We start from the raw sequence: 22,521 nt of genomic DNA, 5'->3' as shown, positions 1-22,521 counted from the left end.
CGTCTTCGTCTGCGTCCTCGTGCTAGTGACACGCACCGAGAGCAAGATCGGGAGGCTGGGGTCGAGATGTCTAAGCGGTCGCTTGTAGAGATCTTTTCCGATTTCGGCTTTCGCCGCTAGGATACTTATAGGGGAGGTCGGATATTTTCAGCAGCGAGAAAGCTGGTCCTTGAGGGTGTATCTAAGAGGGGTCAATTTTTGTAGCGAGAAAGAATGTTGGGGCCTTGTCCATCTATTTTCCCGAAAAGGAACTAAAAGGTACGGAGGGAGAAAAAGCAACAGTGGCTGTGAGAACGAGTAGGACGGAGCGCGATAAGGGTGAAAGAGATGGCGAGATTGTATGTTGAGCGGTTGTGAGAGTGAAAGCGCTAGCCTTGTATTCGGCTGTGCGTGCGAGCGAGGCGGTATCTGTTTAGAAAGAGACGGGAGATGCAATGGGTGCGAGTGAGAGCGCACTGGCCATTGGTGTGAGTGCGAGAGCACTAGCGCTGAGAATCAACTAGTGCGAGTGAGAGGTTCTGGGCTACGAGTGCGAGAGAGATAGCGCTACTTCGTAGTTTCTCTCTGATTTCTGAGATGTCGCTGGTGTTTTAGGTATGTAGGGGCTACGTATGCTGCCGTACCTTGCCGCAGCGCTAGCATCGCCGGCATCAGCCGCGTGCAAGCGGCAAGAGCGAGTCGCCGCTCTCGACTCTACGTGTCCGACGACCCAAGGCGGATTTGCCGCCGCCGAGATTACACAATCTCTCTCTTGTAACAACCTTCGTCGTGATAAGACGTAATAAAGTTTTCTGTACTACAACACGCAACAGTGCCTTCCATCCAGTTTCCGGTTTCCCGGCGGTAGTAGGCCGCAGTCTGGAAATTCCCCAGACCGTAAACCTACATCTGGTGACCCCGACGTGATCGCTGCCGACTGATAGTCGTGTTTTCGGAAAATTTTCGAAACTGTGACGAGGCATTGGACGCCTCGTGGAACGGACATTGCCTGTTGCTGCCGTTGTACCTCCGCCGACGTGCTTTTCGTACCGAAAAGCCTGGCTGCACGTGCTCGGAAACCGTGCACGTTGTTCGGAGATCCGACGAAGAAGAGGTTTCCTGGCGGCGAGCAATCCGCTCGCTGCAATCCGCCGTTCCTGTTTCCAGGCGGCGAGCAGGCCGCTCGCTGCACGCTGCAGCCGCCGAGCGTGAAGCCATCGACGCCACGTGGGTACCACCGTCGCCGCCATTGCTGCCGCTACGAGGGTACCATTATCGCTGCCGTTGCTGCCGCCACGTGGGTACCGTTGCCGACGCCGCTGCCGAAGCCGTGAAAAGCTGCCGTCGTGGTGAAGTGAGCGTATTTTTTTTTAAGTCGTTTTCGTTCCGTTTTAATTCTAGTCTCGCGTGTGAAAAATGTCGCAACCCACCCCGGAAGATAGAATCGCACGGTTAGAGGCGGAGCTCGAGGCCGCGCGCGAACTTTTAAACGCCCGTTCTGCATCGGATGCCGACGCGTTCGCGAACCGCGTAGATAGTTATCGTGCGCCGAAACTCCCCGCATTTTTCAAGAACGACCCTGCGCTATGGTTCGGACAGGTCGAGGCGTCGTTTCGAAACGCACGAATTACGAGCCAGACTACAATGGCCGACACCGTAATTGCCGGCCTGGATGCGGATACCGCGTCGGTTATATCCGATCTCATATTGTCGCCGGATCCCGTCGCGCCGTATAATCGAATCAAAGAGCGCATTATTTCCACTCTCTCCACTTCGGCCGAAACGAAACTCCGGCAGCTCCTCAAGGGGCAGGTAGCGTCACATGGCAAACCTTCGCATATCTTGTCACTTATGCGTAATTTAAACAATGGTGCTTGCGCAGATAATGTGCTTAAATCGATTTTTTTCGACCTGCTGCCCGAGCAGTGCCGCGCAATTCTAGTCGCGTCCAAGCATGACGACCTGCAGGAGATGGCCCTTCTGGCCGACAAGATCGTCGAGACGATACAGCCAGCGAGCGCTTCTGTCCTCGCAGCAGCTGCCGACGTATCACGGCCGGGCTCCATGCAAGAGCAGTTGGACAAACTCTTCCGTGAGGTAGCTAGATTGAATACCGCGATCGAGCGTGTCTCGCGGACACGCCAGCGTAGCCCCGGGAGAAATGTCGCTTCGAGAACGCGGAATAGGTCCCAGAGTCGTGACCCTTCCGGTCTCTGCCGTCTGCATGCGAAGTTCGGCGAACGCGCGTTTCGTTGCATTAAGCCGTGCGCGTGGCCCAGTCCTCCTAGAGCGTCGGAAAACTGAGGCCACCCTCCTCCTCGGAGACTGTTGGAGAGTGTTATGCGTCCTCGAAATGTCTCCACATACGCGACCGTAAGTCAGGCCGTACCTTTCTCGTAGACACAGGTTCGGATTTGTCTTTGCTGCCGGTTTCAGCTGCGTCGCGTGCGCGTCCCAGCGCGTTTAAATTGTTTGCCGCGAACGACACCCGTATCGATACGTATGGCGATATTCGCGTTGCCCTCGATTTCGGATTGCGCCGCCCGATAGAGTGGAATTTTTGCGTAGCAGCAGTCCCGTATCCCATCATAGGAGCCGACCTGCTTACGCATCATGGTCTCACGGTAGATTTGAAGAGGCGTCGCCTGATAGATTCTGCTACCGGTTTGTTTGTTTTGGCCGGTATCGCGAGCTCTCCCTCTTCATGCGTGAACGTCCTTGGACCGTCGTTCAAGTACTCTAGTATATTAGCTCGTTTCCCGCAAGTCATCGGACTCGAGCAACCGACTCCTCTCGAGTCGCGCGGTGTGTATCATCACATTTCCACCACCGGTCCCCCCGTCGCGGAGCGTGCTCGGCGTCTATCGCCTGAAAAACTCAAGGCCGCGAAGGCCGAGTTTAAACACCTGATCGAGGCAGGAGTTTGCAGGCCTTCTAGCAGCCCTTGGGCTAGTCCGATCCACTTAGTCAAAAAGAAGTCCGGTGAATGGCGGGTATGCGGAGATTACCGCCGTTTGAATAGCGTGACGATACCCGATCGTTACCCCGTGCCTCACCTGCACGACTTCCCGGCTAACCTTCACGGCAAGACCATTTTCACGGCGCTAGACCTGTACAAAGCGTATCACCAGATACCCGTAGCTGCCGAAGATATTCAAAAAACTGCCGTCATCACTCCCTTCGGCCTTTTTGAATACTGTGCAATGACCTTTGGCCTCCGCAACGCAGGGCAAACTTTTCAGAGATATATAAACCGTGCTCTCGGCGATCTCGATTTCGTTTTCACGTTTCTCGATGACATCCTCATCGCCTCTTCCTCTCCGGAAGAGCATGAGACCCATCTGGCGATCGTCCTAGAGCGTTTACGTGACTTTCATCTGCGCGTGAACCTGGATAAATGCCGTTTCGGCGTATCCGAGTTAGTTTTTTTGGGACACCTAGTTAACTCTGAGGGGTTTAAACCCACTCCAGAGAAGGTTGAGGCTATTAGTCGTTTCCCCAAACCGCGCACGATCGACGACCTGCGTCGTTTTCTAGGAATGGTAAATTTTTACCGGCGCTGTATTCCTCACGCTGCCGCCACTCAAGCTCCGTTGAACGCGTACATGCAGGACGCGCGCAAACGTGATAAGCGACCCATCGTATGGACGCCCGAAGCCGAAGCGGCTTTCGTTAAATGCAAGGATGATCTTGCGAACGCTGCCCTTATAACGCACCCCTGCGAATCGGCCACCGTGCGCCTTGTCTCAGACGCTTCCGACGTGGCCATGGGTGCAGTTCTCGAGCAGCTGTGTGGCGATAGTTGGAGACCGCTCGCCTTTTTCTCGCGAAAGTTTTCCCCGGCTCAGTGCAAATACAGCACATACGACCGTGAGCTTACCGCAGCTTACGAAGCTGTGCGCCACTTTCGCCACTTCCTAGAAGGTCGCGAATTCATTATCTACACCGACCACAAACCGCTCATCTACGCCTTTGCGCAGAACTCTGAGCGTGCGTCTCCTCGGCAGACTCGGCAGTTGTGCTATATAGCGCAATTTACGTCGAAGATTCTCTTCTTGCCCGGAAATGAAAACGTCGTTGCCGATTCGCTCTCGCGTACCGAGGCAATCCGTCTGCCGACGCAATTCGATTTGAATGAGCTCTCTCGCGAGCAGGAAAACGACCCCGAGCTCAGGGAAATTCTTGCATCGCCAGACCACTCTCTCGCCCTTAAGAGGCTCACGTGGGGCACAGATCACTCTCCTGTGTATTGCAGCGTATCCGAGGAGTGCATCCGTCCGTATATCCCCGCCTCCATGCGCGAGCGGTTGTTCAAGCTCTTTCATTCTCCCGCACATCCGAGCGCGAAAGTCACTGACCGACTCATACGACAGCGATATGTCTGGCCCGACATGCACCGCGACATAGCTCGCCAGTGTAAGTCGTGTGTTGATTGCCAGCAATCCAAAATTTCTCGACACGTCAAGCTGACTCCATCCCAGGTCGTCGCGCCCGACGGACGTTTTACTCACGTACACATCGACCTTGTCGGTCCGCTGCCGGTCAGCGAAGGCTTTCAATACTGCCTTACCATGATCGACAGATTCTCTCGCTGGGCTGAGGCCGTTCCCCTGAAGGAGACGTCCGCTCAAAGGTCGGCCGCGCCTTTTTTGAGCATTGGGTGTCACGTTTCGGCGCTCCTGCATTTTTGACGAGTGATCAAGGTCCGCAATTCGAGTCGCAGCTTTTCTCAGCCCTCCTGGCGCTCGTTGGCTGCCGGAGAAAGAGAACCACCGCGTATCACCCCGCGTCTAACGGCATGGTTGAGCGCTGGCACCGCGTCTTGAAGGCAGCAATTATGTGTCACGCCAATCAGCAATGGTCGCGCGTCTTACCTATTGTACTGTTAGGGTTGCGTACTCATATCCGTCTCGATACTAACGCTTCTCCTGCCGATTACGTTTACGGAACCTCGTTGCGTCTGCCGGGCGAATTTTTCCTATTAGATAATTTTAGCCCTGATCCGCAGCCATTCCTCGAGGAATTCCGACAGTATATGCGTGCCGTCAAGCCTGTGCCCGTAGCGCACAAGCGTAGCGTTAAAACCTTTGTATACAAAGATCTCGGATCATGTTCGCATGTATTTATGCTTGTTAAATCCGTGCGTAGACCGTTGGAACGGCCTTACACGGGACCCCATCGGGTGCTTCAGCGTATTTCCGAACAAGTGTATTCAATCGAGGTCAACGGTTTACCGCGCAACGTCTCCGTAGAGCTGTTGAAACCCGCGCATAGCGTTTGCGAGGGACTTGCAGTCCCAGTATCGAGCGGTGCCCCGTCGCTGCCGAGCGTGCCTGTGCGCACCTACTCGCGTAAAAGAGTCACTTTTGCGGACTCCGTACATTAGGTTAAGGTTTTGTAAATATACGCGTAGCATGTAAGTCGTAGTTTATAAGAGTCGTTTGTAATTCTATGTAGCCTTTAAGCAAAGTATCTGTTGTTCGCTGCCGCTTTTCCTTGGGGGGGAGTGTGTAGGGGCTACGTATGCTGCCGTACCTTGCCGCAGCGCTAGCATCGCCGGCATCAGCCGCGTGCAAGCGGCAAGAGCGAGTCGCCGCTCTCGACTCTACGTGTCCGACGACCCAAGGCGGATTTGCCGCCGCCGAGATTACACAATCTCTCTCTTGTAACAACCTTCGTCGTGATAAGACGTAATAAAGTTTTCTGTACTACAACACGCAACAGTGCCTTCCATCCAGTTTCCGGTTTCCCGGCGGTAGTAGGCCGCAGTCTGGAAATTCCCCAGACCGTAAACCTACAGGTAGGGCGTGATTGTCGGTAAGACGCTGAAGGTAAGTTCGCTGATATGATAATATATAGGCGGTGGGTAACCGAGAGACGAACGGTAACATCTGTAATGTAGATATATTACTGGCAGTTGGTAATGTACGAGTTTGAAGTGTTTGTTGGACGCCACGCGAGGTGTAGCTTTAAGATATACATATATAAAAGAACGCAATATGAAATAAGTTGTTAATTATAAGAATGAAAGAACGTGTGTGTAATATATGTATATATGTATAAGAACGCATAAGATATATAAGAAAACGCATGATGTATGTAAACGAACGCAATATATATATATATGTTTGATAAATAATAGTTATTATAATTATAAGGAACGCATAATAATGTAATATATATATATGTTGTTAAATAATAGCTTTTAGTACTTTAGATAATTGTAAATTAACGAAGGTAAGTGAAGATATAATCGTAATAGTGAGAGAATGATCGTCGTATATAATATATGTGTTTTATGAATGAACGTATATGTATGTAATTTATGAATGGATATTTACATGTGTGTGTACGTGTAGCGCGGGACTCTAGGTTGCGCGTGACATACGAGTGAGAACGCGTCGCAAGCTTCACGGGCGCGAGAGAGACGTACGTGAAAGCTTTATGAATGAAATAGTAACGGGATCGTTCCTGTGTGAATGACGCGTGGCAGGAACGCTCTTGTGAGGGGGACGCAAACCGGTTGTAGCTGCGGGTGCGAGAGAGAAAGCGATAGCCGCGTGTGCGAGTGAGAACGCGGTCCTATGCTGACCATGGGTGCGAGTGAGACGGAGTTACTATGGTAGACTCTGCGCGTGCGAGAGAGAGGTACTATGTGTTGGTGCGAGAGAGACAGAGCTCTTGGGGTCAGCGGCATGCGAGTGGTGGGGGTTAGCCGCGTTCAGCGTCAGGCAGGAGCGTCGGAAGTGCGGTTTCTGTGCGGCTTGCGGCGACTCGTTGCGTTTCCTGCATGAAATGCACGGGAACGTGACACCTCCCTCCCGGGGGAAAAATTTAAAATTCGCAGAATTTTAAATTTTAACATTCCTCTCCAGGGGAGCTGGAATCCACGAAATTCTGCAGCTCTTCGAGTGCTGTATCTTCGTCAGGAATTTTATATGTGGGGAGTGGTCGTGCCGTGTCTCCAAATATTAGCAATTGAGGTGCAAATCCTGTGGCTTCATGAGTACTTGTATTATATGCGAAAGTGGCGGCATGGAATTCTTCTAATATTCGGTATCTTTTTGACAATAGTGGAATTTTCACGAGATTTTTGCAAACGGTGATTTGAACTGGTGCATTTAGGAATTTTTCTTCTAGCTGTTCTTTTAGGCTAGAGTAATTTATTTTATCTGTTTTTGCGGGATAGCTGATGGAAAACGAACTGATTGCTTCTTCGTAAATAATGTCTTGTAATTTGCCGAAGCTTTTCTTTAGTATCTCCTTGTCGACAAATTCTTCCGGTCTTTTAGCTATGGGCAATGCAATATACTTTCTTCTATTTATTGTCTTCACATTTGGCTTTCCTAATTTTAAATTAATATGTAGCGGTAGTTTAGCGAAATCTTGAATTAGTCGTGCGCCTTCGTCAAACGGATCTCCTGCCGTGGTAATAAAATAAACGATGTTGTCCTTTCTCATATATAAACAATCTCTGGATTCGGTAATATTATTCGAGGGGTAATCTTCTTCGATTTCCGAGTCTGTTTCGGAGAGATTTCCCTCGTCGGAGGAAGATAATTCCTCGCTTCCGTCAGGTGGTTCTGGCGGTGGTTTGGGAATCGGTGGTTGTTTAACCTTTTTCTTCCGTTTGTCTGCCCTAGGGTTGTAGACTGATCCGGATGATGCTGGTGAATCGAAGGAGGATGAAGAATCGCTGTCTTCTAAATTATTTTGAATGTCTTCCGCGTCTTCCGGAGTAACTGGAGGTTCTGTACTGTGCCGAGCCCCTAAGGACGGCAACCGGTTGTCCTCGCAGCTGTCCGTTGTGGAAGGAAATTCGGACGTTTCTCGGCGGTCCGGCGAGTCGAGCGCTGGTCGAGCCCCTAAGGACGGCAGCCCGCTGTCTTCGTGTTTGTTCGGAGCGTCGGAATTTACCGAGGTTTCATCTGAGCTTCCTGGAAGGTTCGGTGTCGGCCGAGGCCCTAAGGACGGCATTCCGTTATCCGGGCAGGTGCTCGATGTCCCTGGGAGATTGATGGGAGACCCTTCGAGATTTCCTGGAAGATTAGAAGCTGGCCGAGGCCCTAAGGACGGCAGCTGAATATTCTCCGAGGAAGTTTCTCTTTCCAGGGAAGTTCTCCTTCTTCTTCTTCTTTCTTCGTTGAAGCGGGGTGGAGTTATCGATGAACCCGTAGTTTCCTCTAAGGTTGGAAGCAAGGGGGAGGCACCCGGGGAGGAGGGGGGATCCTCCTCTCCGAAGAACTCGGCCAATCCTTCCCACGGATTCTCTTCCACCTCTCCATCCGAACGAGCGTTCGTTACTAATACTTGGGGGTTTCGTGACAAAGCGTCTGCATTATAATTTATCTTTCCCGGTTTGTACTTAATTTGATACTCGAACTCGGCAAGCTTTAGTCGCCAACGGACGAGCCGGGACGTGGGATCTTTCACCCTGTGCAACCAGACCAGTGGTTGGTGGTCTGTGATTAACAAGAACTGTTTTCCATATAAATAAGGTCGGAAGTGCTGTGTACAATAAACAATGGCGAGGAGCTCTTTTTCGATGGTCGAATAGTTCATTTCGGCTGGGTTTAACGAGCGAGATGCGAAAGCTACAGGTAAATCGTTTCCAATTTCACCTTGACTGAGAATGCCTCCGATGGCGTGATTCGAAGCGTCTGTTGTTACTATGAATTGTTTACTAAAATCCGGATACTGGAGTACCGGTTGTTGGCATAATGCTTTTTTTAAATGTGTGAATGCTTTTTCCTGTTCTTCTTGCCAGCGGAATTTTGTGCCTTTCTTTAAGAGTGATGTGAGTGGTTTCGTGATGCCGGAGAAATTCTGTATAAATCGACGATAATATCCACTGAGGCCAAGGAACTGTTTTATATTACGCGGTGTGCGGGGTGTCGGAAAATTTTCAATCGCGGAGATTTTACTTGGATCTGGTTTGATACCAGATTCTGAGATTATGTGGCCCAAGTAATGCACTTCCCTGCATAAGAATTTACATTTCTCGGGTTGGAGACGGAGGTTAGCGGATTTTAATCTATTGGCTAGTTTACTAAATTTTATCGCATGTTCTTGAAGAGAACTCGCGTATAGGACAATGTCGTCCATGTAAACGAACATTTCTGTTCCTTGCAGGCCGGTGAGTATCCATTAATTTTTGAAAGGTAGCAGGGGCATTTTTTAATCCAAAAGGCATACGTGAAAATTGATAGTGACCGTAAGGGGAAGAAAAAGCAGTTTTCTCTGCATCCGATTTATTCATTGGGATTTGGTGAAATTCCGAAGCAAGATCTAGCACACTGAAATATTTAGCTCCTCCGAGCTGATCTAGAATATCTACGATGTTAGGTAAAGGGTACGCGTCGCCAATTGTTTTTTCGTTTAGATGCCGAAAATCGATGACCATTCTCCAACGTTTATTGCCAGCGGCGTCTGGTTTTTTGGGAACTATCCAGACGGGAGAATTGTATGGTGATGAAGATTTTTCTATAATATTCTGTTCTAACAGCTCCGAAATTTGTTTATGGATTTCTTGTTTATGAATAGGGGGAAATCTGTATTGCTTAATGTTCACAGGGCTGCTATCGGTAGTAATAATCTTGTGCGAAGTTAAATTTGTTGCAGGCAGTTTATCGTTTTTGCAGAAAAATATTTCGTGGTTTTCTAGTATCAATTTTTCAATATGCTCTTTTTCTTCCTTATTCAAATGAGACGTGCTTACTTCTTTAAAAATTTCCTTAATTTTTCCGGTAACTGAGTTGACATTATAACAATATTTCAAGGGTAATTTTTCCTCTTCTTGGGAATTTTTAATTTTCTCGATTTCTACGAGTTTCAATTGGGGGATTATCGCGTCAAACTCTAGCTCCGATGAGTGAAATATTTTTATAAATGCACGTCCATTCGTATTCTTTACCACGCAGTCTCCTGCAAAAATATTATGTCCGATAGTCAACCGAGGAATATAACCAATTTCTACTTCTGGATTTTTAACAAATATCGGAATGGTTGTTATGCTTCTAGCTGGCACTTTTATTTTAAGAGGATCAGAGAAGGGAATCTGTTCTGAACCGAGCGAGAGACAACGATTTTGATAAGAAATAGTGGCATTAGATTTCCGTAAGAATTCGGATCCTAAGATCGCGGGATACGGTATGGGAAAGTCACTCGGGACTACATGGAAAACGTGGTCTTTATTATTAATTCGAATTTTTAGAGATCCTAACGTTTCTACTACTTGGGGAGTTATGCCACTTAATTTTAAAATTTCATATTTTTTCAATGATATTTTCTCGACTCGATTTTGTTTTATAAGATTCGGTTCTGCTCCTGTATCGATAAGAAATTCTGTTTTACCTATAGGGGGTGCCAGGTCTAATGTAATAACGGCGTCGAAATTTCTTTTCATATGGAAGGTTCTTCCGACTCCTGAATAACGCGTGTTGGACGCTCTGGGATTTTCTCTCGCCGGGCGTCCGTCGGCGGGAGATTTTCGCGGTTTCCCGAGGCGGGTTGCCTATTTTGGGGGTTTCGGAAGCACTGTGAAGCGACGTGCCCGAGCCGATTGCAATAACTGCATTGTTTAGGAGGGGTTTGAAGAGGTCTAGCATTCTGCGCATTTCTAGGAGGCAATGCATTTCGTGGAATAAACGGGAGAGCCGCGGAATTTAATGAGGCTTTCAGACGAGCCTGTTCTTGATCCATTTCATTGGATATAATTATCGCGTGATTGTACGCGTCGAGGAGTGTATTGTAACCTTTGAATTTTAATAAAATTTGCATAGTGGAAGGCAGGCCACGGACGAAGCATTCTAATGTGAATTTATCTATATCGGGATCCGGTGTACGATTTTCCTGTCGCTCCGCATCTCGTATTGAAACTTTTAAATTTTTCACTCGCTGTATATAATCTATAATATGCTCCGTTGGATTTTTGAAAATGTCCGACAGTAATCCACGGTAAAAATATGATGACTTTTGAGGTAGTAATTTAATCCGAAGTGAATCTAACAGTGCATCTACCGTAAGAAATTTCTCTTCCTCGATAATGCAATATGCTCTGCCAAATATCTTTGTACGTATTGCTTTTACTAAATCTGGCTCCTGAGCCGGTGAAAGAGCGTCCCGTGCTCGTCGGCAGGCTTGGAAAAACCTGTCGATCGACAAATTAGTACCGGAGAAAGTTGGGATTTCCGATATAACGTCGTGGAGTCTAAGTGAAAATGTTTGTGACGGTGATTCTACGTTTTTAACCGGGCTGTCTGGAATTTTAACAATGGTCGGCGTTTCCTCTATTTGTGCCTCTAAATTTAATATTTTCGCTTTCATGGCTCCAATTATTTCTTGTAATTCAAGCAATCTGTTCCCCTCTTCTTTTCTGATTTGTTGTTTTTCCCCTTCTAAAAATTCTTCAAAATTTTTCTGAGTATTTCTAAATTGTTCTTCTTGTTCTATTAATCTTTTTTCCCTTGACTCTAATTGATCAGTTAGCATTTCGAGTTCAGCTTCATTGAGTGTATTAGACCGTGTGATCGGCATTTTGAAAAAATGATTCTACTTTTAATCGCGTGTGTGTCAAAAAACCTCCTTAAAATTTCCTCGTTTATCGTGTCCGGGGATTTTTCCTCCTCGAAATTTGAACGAAATCCTACCGCTCTGTCACCAAAAATGTTGGCCTGTTACGTGCTAGTGCTTTGTAACAAGGCCTGCGTAAGGGCGGATCTGTTCGCAATTTCGCTCGAGGAGGGACCAAAACGGAGCAACGAAGGTTGAGGTAGATACTTAAGGTTTCTTGACACAACTGGTATTAACAATATTTATTTACGTATAAAAATAACATCTGCTGACTCTTAATACTATCTTAAAATTTAAAGTATTTACAATATTTTCGAAGGGGGAGCAGGGAACAATTTACGTGAATAATATTTAATGCGGGGGTCTGGTTCTACGGCTTTGCTAAAGTCTGGAACGCTCGTTAAAGGGAGTGAAATGGGGGTGAGCTTCCAGGTGGGAAGGGGGAGTGGCTCGATGGGTGGCGATGATATTTCTTCGTTGTCGTTGGCGATGTCGTCTTCTTCTTCTGCTGGTCCTCCTGGACTTGATTGGAATAACAGCTTTTTGAGCTGATTGAGCTGATAGCGGCGTCCTCCGCGCCTGGTCTTCTTCTTCTTCGGATTTCGCGAGGTTATGACACCGGTCATTACTTGTATTTAATGAGAATAGCTAACTATGGGGGCAGCGTCTTCGTCTGCGTCCTCGTGCTAGTGACACGCACCGAGAGCAAGATCGGGAGGCTGGGGTCGAGATGTCTAAGCGGTCGCTTGTAGAGATCTTTTCCGATTTCGGCTTTCGCCGCTAGGATACTTATAGGGGAGGTCGGATATTTTCAGCAGCGAGAAAGCTGGTCCTTGAGGGTGTATCTAAGAGGGGTCAATTTTTGTAGCGAGAAAGAATGTTGGGGCCTTGTCCATCTATTTTCCCGAAAAGGAACTAAAAGGTACGGAGGGAGAAAAAGCAACAGTGGCTGTGAGAACGAGTAGGACGGAGCGCGATAAGGGTGAAAGAGATGGCGAGATTGTATGTTGAGCGGTTGTGAGAGTGAAAGCGCTAGCCTTGTATTCGGCTGTGCGTGCGAGCGAGGCGGTATCTGTTTAGAAAGAGACGGGAGATGCAATGGGTGCGAGTGAGAGCGCACTGGCCATTGGTGTGAGTGCGAGAGCACTAGCGCTGAGAATCAACTAGTGCGAGTGAGAGGTTCTGGGCTACGAGTGCGAGAGAGATAGCGCTACTTCGTAGTTTCTCTCTGATTTCTGAGATGTCGCTGGTGTTTTAGGTAGGGCGTGATTGTCGGTAAGACGCTGAAGGTAAGTTCGCTGATATGATAATATATAGGCGGTGGGTAACCGAGAGACGAACGGTAACATCTGTAATGTAGATATATTACTGGCAGTTGGTAATGTACGAGTTTGAAGTGTTTGTTGGACGTCACGCGAGGTGTAGCTTTAAGATATACATATATAAAAGAACGCAATATGAAATAAGTTGTTAATTATAAGAATGAAAGAACGTGTGTGTAATATATGTATATATGTATAAGAACGCATAAGATATATAAGAAAACGCATGATGTATGTAAACGAACGCAATATATATATATGTTTGATAAATAATAGTTATTATAATTATAAGGAACGCATAATAATGTAATATATATATATGTTGTTAAATAATAGCTTTTAGTACTTTAGATAATTGTAAATTAACGAAGGTAAGTGAAGATATAATCGTAATAGTGAGAGAATGATCGTCGTATATAATATATGTATTTTATGAATGAACGTATATGTATGTAATTTATGAATGGATATTTACATGTGTGCGTACGTGTAGCGCGGGACTCTAGGTTGCGCGTGACATACGAGTGAGAACGCGTCGCAAGCTTCACGGGCGCGAGAGAGACGTACGTGAAAGCTTTATGAATGAAATAGTAACGGGATCGTTCCTGTGTGAATGACGCGTGGCAGGAACGCTCTTGTGAGGGGGACGCAAACCGGTTGTAGCTGCGGGTGCGAGAGAGAAAGCGATAGCCGCGTGTGCGAGTGAGAACGCGGTCCTATGCTGACCATGGGTGCGAGTGAGACGGAGTTACTATGGTAGACTTTGCGCGTGCGAGAGAGAGGTACTATGTGTTGTTGCGAGAGAGACAGAGCTCTTGGGGTCAGCGGCTTGCGAGTGGTGGGGGTTAGCCGCGTTCAGCGTCAGGCAGGAGCGTCGGAAGTGCGGTTTCTGTGCGGCTTGCGGCGACTCGTTGCGTTTCCTGCATGAAATGCACGGGAACGTGACATCCTCTTAGCGGTGGGACTTAGAAAAATTTCCAGAGTTTTGTCGACGGAGTAGTACATCCGTCCATTATTTGCTAATAACTCGATAAATAATAATTGTAGCGAGTTTGGTGTTATGATATATATTGTTAGAAACCGTCTATATTACAGTGATATCACGTCGAAAATCGTCTAGGACCGATACGGAAAAAGTTTCCTCTTAGCGGTGGGACTTAGAAAAATTTCCAGAGTTTTGTCGACGGAGTAGTACATCCGTCCATTATTTGCTAATAACTCGATAAATAATAATTGTAGCGAGTTTGGTGTTATGATATATATTGTTAGAAACCGTCTATATTACAGTGATATCACGTCGAAAATCGTCTAGGACCGATACGGAAAAAGTTTCCTCTTAGCGGTGGGACTTAGAAAAATTTCCAGAGTTTTGTCGACGGAGTAGTACATCCGTCCATTATTTGCTAATAACTCGATAAATAATAATTGTAGCGAGTTTGGTGTTATGATATATATTGTTAGAAACCGTCTATATTACAGTGATATCACGTCGAAAATCGTCTAGGACCGATACGGAAAAAGTTTCCTCTTAGCGGTGGGACTTGGAAAAATTTCCAGAGTTTTGTCGACGGAGTAGTACATCCGTCCATTATTTGCTAATAACTCGATAAATAATAATTGTAGCGAGTTTGGTGTTATGATATATATTGTTAGAAACCGTCTATATTACAGTGATATCACGTCGAAAATCGTCTAGGACCGATACGGAAAAAGTTTCCTCTTAGCGGTGGGACTTAGAAAAATTTCCAGAGTTTTGTCGACGGAGTAGTACATCCGTCCATTATTTGCTAATAACTCGATAAATAATAATTGTAGCGAGTTTGGTGTTATGATATATATTGTTAGAAACCGTCTATATTACAGTGATATCACGTCGAAAATCGTCTAGGACCGATACGGAAAAAGTTTCCTCTTAGCGGTGGGACTTAGAAAAATTTTCGTCGAACGTCCGACGGAGTAGTACATCCGTCCATTATTTGCTAATAACTCGATAAATAATAATTGTAGCGAGTTTGGTGTTATGATATATATTGTTAGAAACCGTCTATATTACAGTGATATCACGTCGAAAATCGTCTAGGACCGATACGGAAAAAGTTTCCTCTTAGCGGTGGGACTTAGAAAAATTTCCAGAGTTTTGTCGACGGAGTAGTACATCCGTCCATTATTTGCTAATAACTCGATAAATAATAATTGTAGCGAGTTTGGTGTTATGATATATATTGTTAGAAACCGTCTATATTACAGTGATATCACGTCGAAAATCGTCTAGGACCGATACGGAAAAAGTTTCCTCTTAGCGGTGGGACTTAGAAAAATTTCCAGACTTTTGTCGACGGAGTAGTACATCCGTCCATTATTTGCTAATAACTCGATAAATAATAATTGTAGCGAGTTTGGTGTTATGATATATATTGTTAGAAACCGTCTATATTACAGTGATATCACGTCGAAAATCGTCTAGGACCGATACGGAAAAAGTTTCCTCTTAGAGGTGGGACTTAGAAAAATTTCCAGAGTTTTGTCGACGGAGTAGTACATCCGTCCATTATTTGCTAATAACTCGATAAATAATAATTGTAGCGAGTTTGGTGTTATGATATATATTGTTAGAAACCGTCTATATTACAGTGATATCACGTCGAAAATCGTCTAGGACCGATACGGAAAAAGTTTCCTCTTAGCGGTGGGACTTAGAAAAATTTCCAGAGTTTTGTCGACGGAGTAGTACATCCGTCCATTATTTGCTAATAACTCGATAAATAATAATTGTAGCGAGTTTGGTGTTATGATATATATTGTTAGAAACCGTCTATATTACAGTGATATCACGTCGAAAATCGTCTAGGACCGATACGGAAAAAGTTTCCTCTTAGCGGTGGGACTTAGAAAAATTTCCAGAGTTTTGTCGACGGAGTAGTACATCCGTCCATTATTTGCTAATAACTCGATAAATAATAATTGTAGCGAGTTTGGTGTTATGATATATATTGTTAGAAACCGTCTATATTACAGTGATATCACGTCGAAAATCGTCTAGGACCGATACGGAAAAAGTTTCCTCTTAGCGGTGGGACTTAGAAAAATTTCCAGAGTTTTGTCGCCGGAGTAGTACATCCGTCCATTATTTGCTAATAACTCGATAAATAATAATTGTAGCGAGTTTGGTGTTATGATATATATTGTTAGAAACCGTCTATATTACAGTGATATCACGTCGAAAATCGTCTAGGACCGATACGGAAAAAGTTTCCTCTTAGCGGTGGGACTTAGAAAAATTTTCGTCGAACGTCCGACGGAGTAGTACATCCGTCCATTATTTGCTAATAACTCGATAAATAATAATTGTAGCGAGTTTGGTGTTATGATATATATTGTTAGAAACTGTCTATATTACAGTGATATCACGTCGAAAATCGTCTAGGACCGATACGGAAAAAGTTTCCTCTTAGCGGTGGGACTTAGAAAAATTTTCGTCGAACGTCCGACGGAGTAGTACATCCGTCCATTATTTGCTAATAACTCGATAAATAATAATTGTAGCGAGTTTGGTGTTATGATATATATTGTTAGAAACCGTCTATATTACAGTGATATCACGTCGAAAATCGTCTAGGACCGATACGGAAAAAGTTTCCTCTTAGCGGTGGGACTTAGAAAAATTTTCGTCGAACGTCCGACGGAGTAGTACATCCGTCCATTATTTGCTAATAACTCGATAAATAATAATTGTAGCGAGTTTGGTGTTATGATATATATTGTTAGAAACCGTCTATATTACAGTGATATCACGTCGAAAATCGTCTAGGACCGATACGGAAAAAGTTTCCTCTTAGCGGTGGGACTTAGAAAAATTTCCAGAGTTTTGTCGACGGAGTAGTACATCCGTCCATTATTTGCTAATAACTCGATAAATAATAATTGTAGCGAGTTTGGTGTTATGATATATATTGTTAGAAACCGTCTATATTACAGTGATATCACGTCGAAAATCGTCTAGGACCGATACGGAAAAAGTTTCCTCTTAGCGGTGGGACTTAGAAAAATTTCCAGAGTTTTGTCGCCGGAGTAGTACATCCGTCCATTATTTGCTAATAACTCGATAAATAATAATTGTAGCGAGTTTGGTGTTATGATATATATTGTTAGAAACCGTCTATATTACAGTGATATCACGTCGAAAATCGTCTAGGACCGATACGGAAAAAGTTTCCTCTTAGCGGTGGGACTTAGAAAAATTTTCGTCGAACGTCCGACGGAGTAGTACATCCGTCCATTATTTGCTAATAACTCGATAAATAATAATTGTAGCGAGTTTGGTGTTATGATATATATTGTTAGAAACTGTCTATATTACAGTGATATCACGTCGAAAATCGTCTAGGACCGATACGGAAAAAGTTTCCTCTTAGCGGTGGGACTTAGAAAAATTTCCAGAGTTTTGTCGACGGAGTAGTACATCCGTCCATTATTTGCTAATAACTCGATAAATAATAATTGTAGCGAGTTTGGTGTTATGATATATATTGTTAGAAACCGTCTATATTACAGTGATATCACGTCGAAAATCGTCTAGGACCGATACGGAAAAAGTTTCCTCTTAGCGGTGGGACTTAGAAAAATTTCCAGAGTTTTGTCGACGGAGTAGTACATCCGTCCATTATTTGCTAATAACTCGATAAATAATAATTGTAGCGAGTTTGGTGTTATGATATATATTGTTAGAAACCGTCTATATTACAGTGATATCACGTCGAAAATCGTCTAGGACCGATACGGAAAAAGTTTCCTCTTAGCGGTGGGACTTAGAAAAATTTCCAGAGTTTTGTCGACGGAGTAGTACATCCGTCCATTATTTGCTAATAACTCGATAAATAATAATTGTAGCGAGTTTGGTGTTATGATATATATTGTTAGAAACCGTCTATATTACAGTGATATCACGTCGAGAATCGTCTAGGACCGATACGGAAAAAGTTTCCTCTTAGCGGTGGGACTTAGAAAAATTTCCAGAGTTTTGTCGACGGAGTAGTACATCCGTCCATTATTTGCTAATAACTCGATAAATAATAATTGTAGCGAGTTTGGTGTTATGATATATATTGTTAGAAACCGTCTATATTACAGTGATATCACGTCGAAAATCGTCTAGGACCGATACGGAAAAAGTTTCCTCTTAGCGGTGGGACTTAGAAAAATTTCCAGAGTTTTGTCGACGGAGTAGTACATCCGTCCATTATTTGCTAATAACTCGATAAATAATAATTGTAGCGAGTTTGGTGTTATGATATATATTGTTAGAAACCGTCTATATTACAGTGATATCACGTCGAAAATCGTCTAGGACCGATACGGAAAAAGTTTCCTCTTAGCGGTGGGACTTAGAAAAATTTCCAGAGTTTTGTCGACGGAGTAGTACATCCGTCCATTATTTGCTAATAACTCGATAAATAATAATTGTAGCGAGTTTGGTGTTATGATATATATTGTTAGAAACCGTCTATATTACAGTGATATCACGTCGAAAATCGTCTAGGACCGATACGGAAAAAGTTTCCTCTTAGCGGTGGGACTTAGAAAAATTTCCAGACTTTTGTCGACGGAGTAGTACATCCGTCCATTATTTGCTAATAACTCGATAAATAATAATTGTAGCGAGTTTGGTGTTATGATATATATTGTTAGAAACCGTCTATATTACAGTGATATCACGTCGAAAATCGTCTAGGACCGATACGGAAAAAGTTTCCTCTTAGCGGTGGGACTTAGAAAAATTTCCAGAGTTTTGTCGACGGAGTAGTACATCCGTCCATTATTTGCTAATAACTCGATAAATAATAATTGTAGCGAGTTTGGTGTTATGATATATATTGTTAGAAACCGTCTATATTACAGTGATATCACGTCGAAAATCGTCTAGGACCGATACGGAAAAAGTTTCCTCTTAGCGGTGGGACTTAGAAAAATTTCCAGAGTTTTGTCGCCGGAGTAGTACATCCGTCCATTATTTGCTAATAACTCGATAAATAATAATTGTAGCGAGTTTGGTGTTATGATATATATTGTTAGAAACCGTCTATATTACAGTGATATCACGTCGAAAATCGTCTAGGACCGATACGGAAAAAGTTTCCTCTTAGCGGTGGGACTTAGAAAAATTTTCGTCGAACGTCCGACGGAGTAGTACATCCGTCCATTATTTGCTAATAACTCGATAAATAATAATTGTAGCGAGTTTGGTGTTATGATATATATTGTTAGAAACCGTCTATATTACAGTGATATCACGTCGAAAATCGTCTAGGACCGATACGGAAAAAGTTTCCTCTTAGCGGTGGGACTTAGAAAAATTTCCAGAGTTTTGTCGACGGAGTAGTACATCCGTCCATTATTTGCTAATAACTCGATAAATAATAATTGTAGCGAGTTTGGTGTTATGATATATATTGTTAGAAACCGTCTATATTACAGTGATATCACGTCGAAAATCGTCTAGGACCGATACGGAAAAAGTTTCCTCTTAGCGGTGGGACTTAGAAAAATTTTCGTCGAACGTCCGACGGAGTAGTACATCCGTCCATTATTTGCTAATAACTCGATAAATAATAATTGTAGCGAGTTTGGTGTTATGATATATATTGTTAGAAACCGTCTATATTACAGTGATATCACGTCGAAAATCGTCTAGGACCGATACGGAAAAAGTTTCCTCTTAGCGGTGGGACTTAGAAAAATTTCCAGAGTTTTGTCGACGGAGTAGGTACATCCGTCCATTATTTGCTAATAACTCGATAAATAATAATTGTAGCGAGTTTGGTGTTATGATATATATTGTTAGAAACCGTCTATATTACAGTGATATCACGTCGAAAATCGTCTAGGACCGATACGGAAAAAGTTTCCTCTTAGCGGTGGGACTTAGAAAAATTTTCGTCGAACGTCCGACGGAGTAGTACATCCGTCCATTATTTGCTAATAACTCGATAAATAATTAATTGTAGCGAGTTTGGTGTTATGATATATTGTTAGAAACCGTCTATATTACAGTGATATCACGTCGAAAATCGTCTAGGACCGATACGGAAAAAGTTTCCTCTTAGAGGTGGGACTTAGAAAAATTTCCAGAGTTTTGTCGACGGAGTAGTACATCCGTCCATTATTTGCTAATAACTCGATAAATAATAATTGTAGCGAGTTTGGTGTTATGATATATATTGTTAGAAACCGTCTATATTACAGTGATATCACGTCGAAAATCGTCTAGGACCGATACGGAAAAAGTTTCCTCTTAGCGGTGGGACTTAGAAAAATTTCCAGAGTTTTGTCGACGGAGTAGTACATCCGTCCATTATTTGCTAATAACTCGATAAATAATAATTGTAGCGAGTTTGGTGTTATGATATATATTGTTAGAAACCGTCTATATTACAGTGATATCACGTCGAAAATCGTCTAGGACCGATACGGAAAAAGTTTCCTCTTAGCGGTGGGACTTAGAAAAATTTCCAGAGTTTTGTCGACGGAGTAGTACATCCGTCCATTATTTGCTAATAACTCGATAAATAATAATTGTAGCGAGTTTGGTGTTATGATATATATTGTTAGAAACCGTCTATATTACAGTGATATCACGTCGAAAATCGTCTAGGACCGATACGGAAAAAGTTTCCTCTTAGCGGTGGGACTTAGAAAAATTTTCGTCGAACGTCCGACGGAGTAGTACATCCGTCCATTATTTGCTAATAACTCGATAAATAATAATTGTAGCGAGTTTGGTGTTATGATATATATTGTTAGAAACTGTCTATATTACAGTGATATCACGTCGAAAATCGTCTAGGACCGATACGGAAAAAGTTTCCTCTTAGCGGTGGGACTTAGAAAAATTTCCAGAGTTTTGTCGACGGAGTAGTACATCCGTCCATTATTTGCTAATAACTCGATAAATAATAATTGTAGCGAGTTTGGTGTTATGATATATATTGTTAGAAACCGTCTATATTACAGTGATATCACGTCGAAAATCGTCTAGGACCGATACGGAAAAAGTTTCCTCTTAGCGGTGGGACTTAGAAAAATTTCCAGAGTTTTGTCGACGGAGTAGTACATCCGTCCATTATTTGCTAATAACTCGATAAATAATAATTGTAGCGAGTTTGGTGTTATGATATATATTGTTAGAAACCGTCTATATTACAGTGATATCACGTCGAAAATCGTCTAGGACCGATACGGAAAAAGTTTCCTCTTAGCGGTGGGACTTAGAAAAATTTCCAGAGTTTTGTCGACGGAGTAGTACATCCGTCCATTATTTGCTAATAACTCGATAAATAATAATTGTAGCGAGTTTGGTGTTATGATATATATTGTTAGAAACCGTCTATATTACAGTGATATCACGTCGAAAATCGTCTAGGACCGATACGGAAAAAGTTTCCTCTTAGCGGTGGGACTTAGAAAAATTTCCAGAGTTTTGTCGACGGAGTAGTACATCCGTCCATTATTTGCTAATAACTCGATAAATAATAATTGTAGCGAGTTTGGTGTTATGATATATATTGTTAGAAACCGTCTATATTACAGTGATATCACGTCGAAAATCGTCTAGGACCGATACGGAAAAAGTTTCCTCTTAGCGGTGGGACTTAGAAAAATTTCCAGAGTTTTGTCGACGGAGTAGTACATCCGTCCATTATTTGCTAATAACTCGATAAATAATAATTGTAGCGAGTTTGGTGTTATGATATATATTGTTAGAAACCGTCTATATTACAGTGATATCACGTCGAAAATCGTCTAGGACCGATACGGAAAAAGTTTCCTCTTAGCGGTGGGACTTAGAAAAATTTCCAGAGTTTTGTCGACGGAGTAGTACATCCGTCCATTATTTGCTAATAACTCGATAAATAATAATTGTAGCGAGTTTGGTGTTATGATATATATTGTTAGAAACCGTCTATATTACAGTGATATCACGTCGAAAATCGTCTAGGACCGATACGGAAAAAGTTTCCTCTTAGCGGTGGGACTTAGAAAAATTTCCAGAGTTTTGTCGACGGAGTAGTACATCCGTCCATTATTTGCTAATAACTCGATAAATAATAATTGTAGCGAGTTTGGTGTTATGATATATATTGTTAGAAACCGTCTATATTACAGTGATATCACGTCGAAAATCGTCTAGGACCGATACGGAAAAAGTTTCCTCTTAGCGGTGGGACTTAGAAAAATTTCCAGAGTTTTGTCGACGGAGTAGTACATCCGTCCATTATTTGCTAATAACTCGATAAATAATAATTGTAGCGAGTTTGGTGTTATGATATATATTGTTAGAAACCGTCTATATTACAGTGATATCACGTCGAAAATCGTCTAGGACCGATACGGAAAAAGTTTCCTCTTAGCGGTGGGACTTAGAAAAATTTCCAGAGTTTTGTCGCCGGAGTAGTACATCCGTCCATTATTTGCTAATAACTCGATAAATAATAATTGTAGCGAGTTTGGTGTTATGATATATATTGTTAGAAACCGTCTATATTACAGTGATATCACGTCGAAAATCGTCTAGGACCGATACGGAAAAAGTTTCCTCTTAGCGGTGGGACTTAGAAAAATTTTCGTCGAACGTCCGACGGAGTAGTACATCCGT

This window comes from Halictus rubicundus, unplaced genomic scaffold, assembly GCF_050948215.1.
Source record: "Halictus rubicundus isolate RS-2024b unplaced genomic scaffold, iyHalRubi1_principal scaffold0408, whole genome shotgun sequence".
Classification (NCBI taxonomy): Eukaryota; Metazoa; Arthropoda; class Insecta; order Hymenoptera; family Halictidae; genus Halictus; species Halictus rubicundus.
This window is presented reverse-complemented; position numbering follows the sequence as displayed.